This window comes from Zingiber officinale, chromosome 4A (genome assembly GCF_018446385.1).
Source record: "Zingiber officinale cultivar Zhangliang chromosome 4A, Zo_v1.1, whole genome shotgun sequence".
In the NCBI taxonomy this organism is placed as follows: domain Eukaryota; kingdom Viridiplantae; phylum Streptophyta; class Magnoliopsida; order Zingiberales; family Zingiberaceae; genus Zingiber; species Zingiber officinale.
In genome coordinates, this window is record NC_055992.1 from 106601548 (window position 1) to 106609727 (window position 8180).

The window sequence follows — 8180 nt, forward strand, 5'->3', positions numbered from 1 at the left end:
ATTACCAGATAGAAATGACTTGGTTTAATGTAGCATACCCTTATTATTGCTCGCAAGCAATATATCGTCCACATACAAAACAAGTATAACAAACTTGCTCTCACTAAACTTGACATATATGCATTGATTGACAAGGTTCTCTTTAAATCCAAATGAGATAACTACTTGATCAAATTTCCAGTACTACTAACGGGACGTTGCTTTAGACTATAAATGCACTTCTTTAATCTACATATTAGGCGCTTTGAGTCCTTAGACTTAAAGTTCTTTGGTTGCACCATATATATGGACTCCTCTATGTCTCCATTGAGGAATGTAGTCTTTACGTCCATTTGATATAGCTCTAAATCATAATGAGCTACAAGTGTCATGACTACCCTGAGGGAGTCTTTCATCGACACAGGTGAGAAAGTCTCCTTGCAATCAATGTCTTCTTTCTGAATGAATCTCTTGGCAACAAGATGAGCCTAATACTTTTCGACATTGCCCCTTGAATCCGGCTTGGTTTTAAATATCTATTTATAACCAACGGGCTTATTCCCTTCAGGGCAATTCGACAAGTTCCCAAACATCATTGTCTGTCATAGACTTGAGCTCTTCTTGCATGGCGTTAATTCACTTTTCAAGGTTAGAGCATTATTTGACTTCTTGGAAAGATGTATGATCACTTTCCAATCCTATGTCAAAATCATGCTCTTGGAGATAACATAATCATGAGAATTTATGGTTCTCCGTTCCCTTGTGGATCGTCTTAAAGTCACTTGTGTTTAAGGTGGTTGTGGTACTTGCTCATCAAAATGACGTAATACTTCAATTTCAGTGGCAGGTTCCTCCCATTGCATTGGAGATGTCATGGGAATATCTTGGTTCACTATGCTCACTGGATGTGTAATGCCCATAATGTGCGGTATGGTAACCACCCCGCTATTAATCACACTAGTAGTGACCACAGGAGGATTGCCAACACATTCCTCAAAAGATATTTCCCTGACATTATCACTCCCATTGTCCTCCATGAATTTGGCGTCTCCCGTTTGGAAGAAGGATCTATTAGAGAAATCATAAAATTTATATACTCTTGACTTTTCAGAATAACCTACAAAATTATAGCCGACTGTTCTTGATTTCAGTTTCCTTTTATTAGGCCTCTAAAGCCTAGCTTCAGCTGGACAACCCCAAATGTGAAAATGCCTAATGCTAGGTTTTCTATCCGTCCACATCTCAAATAGGGTTTTAGTTATTGCCTTACTAGATACTCTATTGAGTAGGTAAACTGCAGTCTTGAGTGCTTCAACCCACAAAGACTATGGTAGAGAAGTGAAAGTCATCATACATCTTACCATATCTTTTAGGGTTCGATTGTGACGCTCAGCTACACTATTCTGACTGGGTGTACTAGGCATGGTATATTGAGGCACACTCCCACACTCAGCAAGGTAATTCACAAAAAGTCCTGAACGTTATTCACCTGATCCATCATATCGACTATAATATTCACCTCCACGGTCAGATCAGACGACTTTAATTTTCTTACCCAGTTGAAGTTCAACTTCGGCTTTGAAAATTTTGAACATGTCCAAAGATTATGATTTCTCATGAATAAGGTACAGATAGCCAAATCTAGAATAATCGTCTATGAAGCTAATAAAATATGTGTGTTCATTCCAAGATGCCTTAGGGAATGGTACACAAATGTCCGTATGTATTAGCTCCAAAATGTCACTACAATGGCTAGCCCCCTTATTTCTTTTGTTAGTGGTCTTCCCCTTAACATACTCTATGCAGATATCAAAGTCTGACATGTCAAGGGAATCGAGAATTGCATGTGACATTAACCTTTCTAGGAATTATTTGGATATATGTTCTAAACGCCTATGCCGCAACATGGAAGAATTCTCGTTAGTTAATTTGCGTTTCATACCTATACTATGCATTATTACATTGTCAACTATAGGAGTAAAGGCGTTCAATTTATAAAGCTTATCAACTAAGGAACCATTGCCAATCAAAACCGAATTAAAGAAAATACTAAACATTTCATTTCCAAATGAACAAGAATAACCTGATTTGTCCAAACAAGGAATTGAAATTTAGTTCTGCCTGAAAGACAGTACAATAAATGTATTTTCTAAATCCAAAAAGACATCAATTCCTAAATTAAGCCTAAAAACACCTATGAACTCTACTTTAGCCTTCTTGTCATTTCTCGTATAGATGTATCTTTCACCATCAAGCGGATGACGGCTCCTAAGATAACCTTGTATAGTGACACTTATGTGAGTAGTAGCACCGGTATCATCTATCCACCAAGTGGCAGTGGGTATTATAACTAAATTAACTTTCGAACTAACAAAATTTTAAAAACTCTCAAAATCTGCAGTCTGCTTTCCTTTTTCTTTATTGATCCTCTTTCTCTTCTTGCCTGAACCTTGAGATCTAAATGCTAGGTGAGAACTTTCAGGTGTCTCATGCCTTAGTCTCTCCCTTATGTTTTCTTTTCTAGTATACAGCATGGCTACCAAAAAAGGTATATCTGCTACCTTAGCGGCCCCCTAGTGTCAGCCCTACAGATATGGAAGGAGGTACATGCAGGTACACAGGACATAGGCACATAATGGGGTAAATACCACATGGCTGCCAACTTTGTAAGAAGTGTGGTAGTGTCGTCCTTTTCATTTGAGGTGAATCAGTCTGCCAATTGGTTTAGAAAACTCCTAGAATTTTCTCCCGCGGTTATCGACTCTTTAATTGGTGTCGGTATGGATAGTCTCATGATACTTAGACTCATGCTATTTGATTTCTCCCACAGTTGAAATTCAACCCTATGCTCTATAGTGCTAGCACTAGTCAGAGGTACGGGACGATCATTATTTAATACATAGTTTAATATAACTCAAACTTTAATTAGTCATACAATGTGCCTTCCTTTGGGCCGCTCTATTGTGCGCATAATATGATACTTTATATGAGTTATATTTTGATCCATAACTCATAACAACTTTAATCGGCCACATAATATGTCTTCCTTTGGACCAACATATTTTGTCCATGAGTTGAGCAAAATAATATTTTATTCCATAGTTGTAAGCTACCTTATGCATATATCTGGTATAAAAGTAATCTTCCTTTGGGCCGATTAATTTTAGCATAGATATACATCTACCAACATAAAATGCACTAAACCTACCTAAGGTGTCTTCCTTTGGGCCGACACATTAGTTCAACTTAGTAGCACATTGTGTCACGCCCCAGGTAGTCTCTGCCAGAAGAAATTTCGGCAGCATCTCCCCTGTACGGGTGACAATATTAAACTTCCTACAATGCTCTCAGGGTCACATATATCTCGGCCAACACGACCGGAACAATAACAATATATATTAAGCAAGCACCCACGTAGTTTAATAGTAAAACCCAAACATAAGCAGTGATAAGGAAAAACATCTCAAATATCCTACTCAACTACACCCATAAAACTCAAATCTGATATCCTAGTCAACTACACCCATAAAACTTAAATCACCAGCATACATCCAAACGAAAACCCATCGATAATAAGGGATCATACAAGATCCAAGTGCCAAAAGGTACAAGTCTGGAAACGTAGATGATAACATAATAAGAAAACCAAAGAGAAGATCCAAAATGGAAATCCTCGCAACCTGAATGGGGAAACTAGCGACTGGAACTTCTCCAGATAGCCTCAACCTAAAATGGTAATAACGGGGGGTGAGTCCAACACTCAGCGGATACCTAGTTGACATGCATAGTAAATAATAACCAGCAGTAATAAATATGCATACAGTCTCCAGAAGTAATGAAACAATGCAAAACTGAAGATAAGGGAGAAGCTGTACTTATCAGGACCTCCTATCAGAATAATAAGGTCGTCAAACCGAAAATACATGTCCCTGTATGCATGTCAATCATATGCATCCATCCAATATGAAGCAAATACAAACAAAAAATGCATCATGCATATGATGCCAATGACATGTTCTGGTCACCCTTGACGCCAGTCAGCCATCTCACACAAGATGGTGAGACCGAGTGGGTAGGGCTGTGACAACCGTGCACTCTGCCGTCACTGCTCCTGATGAGTGACCGAGTGGACAAGATGCTGTCGGAGTACACCTATCCTCCTACCCCAAATTATAAGTGGGGGAGCGCAATGCTCTCATCTCCCTGAGACAATCCAGAGAAGGCATCCCTGTCGGCTACCACGCTGCGTCACACTACCCATGAGCGGACTAACGGAGCCAAACAGAGCAACCTATTGCAATACACCCTGCATGAATAATAAAAAAAACCACTAACCCATGAGTGGTTGTGTGTGCAGATCCATGTAATTGGTGATATGCTCAACAATAATGGAGCCGACTATCGCACAACATGCAATCATGCAAGATGGTGCATGACACTAAGCATACAAATCATGACCATATCTACCTCCATAAAACATGTACCAAAAATAAATGGATCAAATAAACAGATCTAGGTACACAGGTCAGATATGGTAAATGACTAGTTTGGTATATCACATGTCATGGTATGTCGCTACCTCTATAACATAAATAATAAACAGGGGCATGAATGCTAAACAGGTAACAAACAAAACATGATCAAAAACAAATAGTGACATACCGATGCAGATATAAACATAATTATTACTACTTGTTAAAATCTACTAAGCATATCAACATGACATTATCTAAAAGATAAGTTAAGGTACCCGCCTCAAATAGAATATCTAATCGAACCAATCCGATGTCGAGACGGCCGTCTCGAATCAGAGTCATGCGTCAAATAAAATATAAATATTTTATTTAGTTAAATTCATAAGAATAGCTAAATAAAATCCCTAAGACTAATTTATGGTAAAACCCTAATCAACATAACTATGAACCTACCTAATTGAATCTAACGGGTAATTAGGGTTAGTTACCTTAACCTCTAATCATCCATTAGACTAAAGATCCAAACCTAGTCAATCATACTAATCATGTAATCCAAATCATACCTACTGATCTAACTACAATACGTAGCCAAATTCCTACATCATACCTCAAGCTCAACCACTGTTGAACAAAGATCAAGGTGAGCTGCTGCTGGATTGAGTTGTTGGACCAAGAAAACTCCATAGAGCGAGACTCCCTGCTGGAATTCTTCGCTGACCGATTCAAAGTGAAATCAAAAGTGGAGATCACAGATCAGAGCAAGGAATAGGGTTCACTAATCAAGCAACAACCTAATCTTACCTCAACCGAGACCTTAATCAACAATAATGAAGAAGAGGTCCACTGATCCGATGCTTTCCTACTAGTCTAGAACCGGAAAAATGACCATGAATCCAACAAGAAAGATCAAGCAAGAAGTTCACTGATCAGAGCAAGAATAGAGGTCAAGAGCTCAATCCACAACTCGATACATCATCTACCTTAAGGACCTCTGCTAGGGTACCGCGGTGACGACTTTGACAGTGTCGAGCAAAGACGCGAGAAGAAGGGCTTGACACTGCTTGCTCCTGTTCGAAACCAAATCGAGCAGAGACGCGCCGGCAAAGGACCTAGGGCACGATCGGGAGCATGGCTGGAGTCCGGGAAAAAGAATGGAGAGGTGTCCGCCAGCAACCTACACTCCCTATTTTCCCAAGGTCAGCGACTGGTTCGCGGTTGGCGTCGGCAAGTGGTGGCGATCGGGGCCGGCGCTCGGCGAAGTGGTGGAGCAAAGATTAGGGCACACTCATGAGGAAGAGGAAAGGGGAGAACTCGAAGCTTCCCTCGGTCGGGGATTTTGTACACGAGGGTAGGAGAGGAAGGGACGCGAGCAGCGGCGGCGCGTCGGTTGGGGAAGGGAAGAAGAAACGACAACGACGCGGGGGTGCGGGTCGGGGAAGAAACGGCGAAGGAAGGGAAAATAAAAGAAAATAAAAAGAAAAAAAAAACTTTCCTCGTTAAAATGGGGTAGCCTAAACAGACTTTCCGTGACCTAATATTTATCCCCGTAACCTACACTATATGGCCTTTGAAAAATTCTCAGAAAATTTTCTTATGGTTATTTGCCCTTTTTTGATATTTTACATTCTCCCCCACTAATAAAAATTTGGTCCCTAAATTTTCATTATTTACCATTAGCAAGTACTAGCAAAAGATAAAGAGTATAAATGTTGAACGGTAAATTTAATCCACATACCTCAAGTGAAAAGATAGGGGCATCGAGCTCGAATCGTATCCTCGAGCTCCCATGTAGCCTCCTCGTCGGAATGATGCTGTCATCTGACTTTAACCAGCCGGATAGTCTTGTTCCACAACTAACGCTCTTTTTAGTCTAGAATCCATACCGGAACCTCCTCGTAGGTAACATCAGACTGAATAGGAACTGAGATATCTATCAGCACATGTGTCGGGTCGGATATATATCTCCTCAGCATAGACATATGGAATACGTCGTGAATGCCTGCCAGGGACGGTGGTAGTGCCAGACGATAAGCTACCGCTCCAATCCTCTCCAAGATCTGGAAAGGTCCAATGTATCGTGGAGCTAGCTTACCTCTGAGGCCAAATCTCTTCACCCCTTTCGTGGGTGAAACTCGCAGAAAAACATGGTCACCAGTAGAGAACTCCAGGGGTCTCCGTCTCCGATCAGCATAGCTCTTCTAACGGTCCTGCGCCTCTGACATCCTTCGTCTGATAGTACGAACCAACTCTACCTCCTGCTGAGCTCTATGAGGCCCTAGCAGCTTGGCCTCTCCAACCTCCTCCCAGAGGGAGGGTGTAAAATACCGGAAATTGGCGATTAATGATAAAGGAATTTTTCAGAATTTTTGGAAATTTTTCGGGAATTTTTCGGAACTCATACGGACGAGTTAACGGGGATAAAAACGGGGCCCGGAAAAGCCTATTTAGACTACCCCTTTAAGCGAGGAAATGTTTATTTTCATTTATTTCCTTTTCTTTTTTTTCTTTTTCTTTTATTTTCTATTTTTCCTTCGTTTCCTTCCCCGAACTTGCGTCGAGTCCTCTTTTCCCCGCCGATTCCCTGCCCTAACTTCTCCAATCGGCGCCGATTCTCTCCTTATCTCCCTCACACGCACGCTCACTCTCTCTGCCGCCGACCGACGAGAGACAAGGGAAGCCTCGCCTCCGCCCGACTCTTCTTCTCTTCCGACAGTCGCTCTTGCGGAGCGATCTCGCGGGCCACCGTTGGCCGAGTCGCCCATTGCCGATCTCTCCCCTGCGCTTGATTCGCCGGCATCCGAGCCCCTTCCTTCGATCACCGAGAAGAGCCCCTTCCTCTCTTCTTCCGAGCACCGATTAGCCGACCGAATTCTTCTGCTCTAGATCTATTCTGTGTGGTCTTCACTGTGCCCAGCCGATGCTGCCATCTCTTGACTCGAACAACGCCGACCTCCTCCACGTTGTGTACTAGTTCCAGATGCGGAGTCTGTTCTTCCACTGATCTGGAACAAAGATTGGGGTTTTTAGTTTATTGAGGTGGATCTTGTTTCAGTTGAGGGTCTTTTAAGGAGAAGGTGTTAAGGTTAGTGCTACCAGTAAGTTCTCAAATTTGTTTTTTTTCTTGATGTTGTCTTGATGAATCTGTATCATCTATTATTAATTGGAGCAGTAAGGGGGATTCCAGTCAAGTGTTGTGCACTGTGGGAAAAATTTCAGCAAAGAGGTTTAGTTTTGGTTGGAAATTCTGTAGGTTCAAGGATCTTGATGAATTGTTGATTTGGTTTGCTTGTTCTAATTCCAGCAGCAACTATCTCTTGGCGTGGATCAGTGAGTACGAGGGTAGTCTTGTGCTGTGGATTTTCGTGGATCTGGCAGTCATTTACTTCAGCAAATTCCAGCAACTTCATGTTCTTAAACAAGGCTGTAAATTGAGGACGGTGATTCGAGACGGGCGTCTCGACATTTGGATTGGTTTGATTCAATCTACATTGGAGGCGGGTACCTCTTGACTTATCTTTTATGATATTGTCATTGGATATGCATAGTATTTTATAACTACAAGCAATGAATATGTTTGCCTTTGGTATGTCACTGTTTGATATCCATAGCATGTTAGATTTGTCACCTGTGAAGTATCCGTACTTATATCTCGTGATTTGTTGCCATGAGTACCTTATTGCCATGAGTATCTTAGTTTCTAGAGTGACATACCATGCTTTACTGAGG

At 41.4% G+C, this 8180-nt stretch overlaps 1 long non-coding RNA gene across 1 annotated transcript; it reads left to right on the forward strand.

Moving 5' to 3' along the window:
• Positions 1-7489: 7489 nt before the first annotated feature.
• On the forward strand, positions 7490-7818 carry LOC121973521. Its single transcript, XR_006109644.1, has 3 exons — positions 7490-7536; positions 7624-7677; positions 7756-7818. It is a non-coding gene; the product is annotated as an uncharacterized LOC121973521 (long non-coding RNA).
• Positions 7819-8180: the final 362 nt, after the last annotated feature.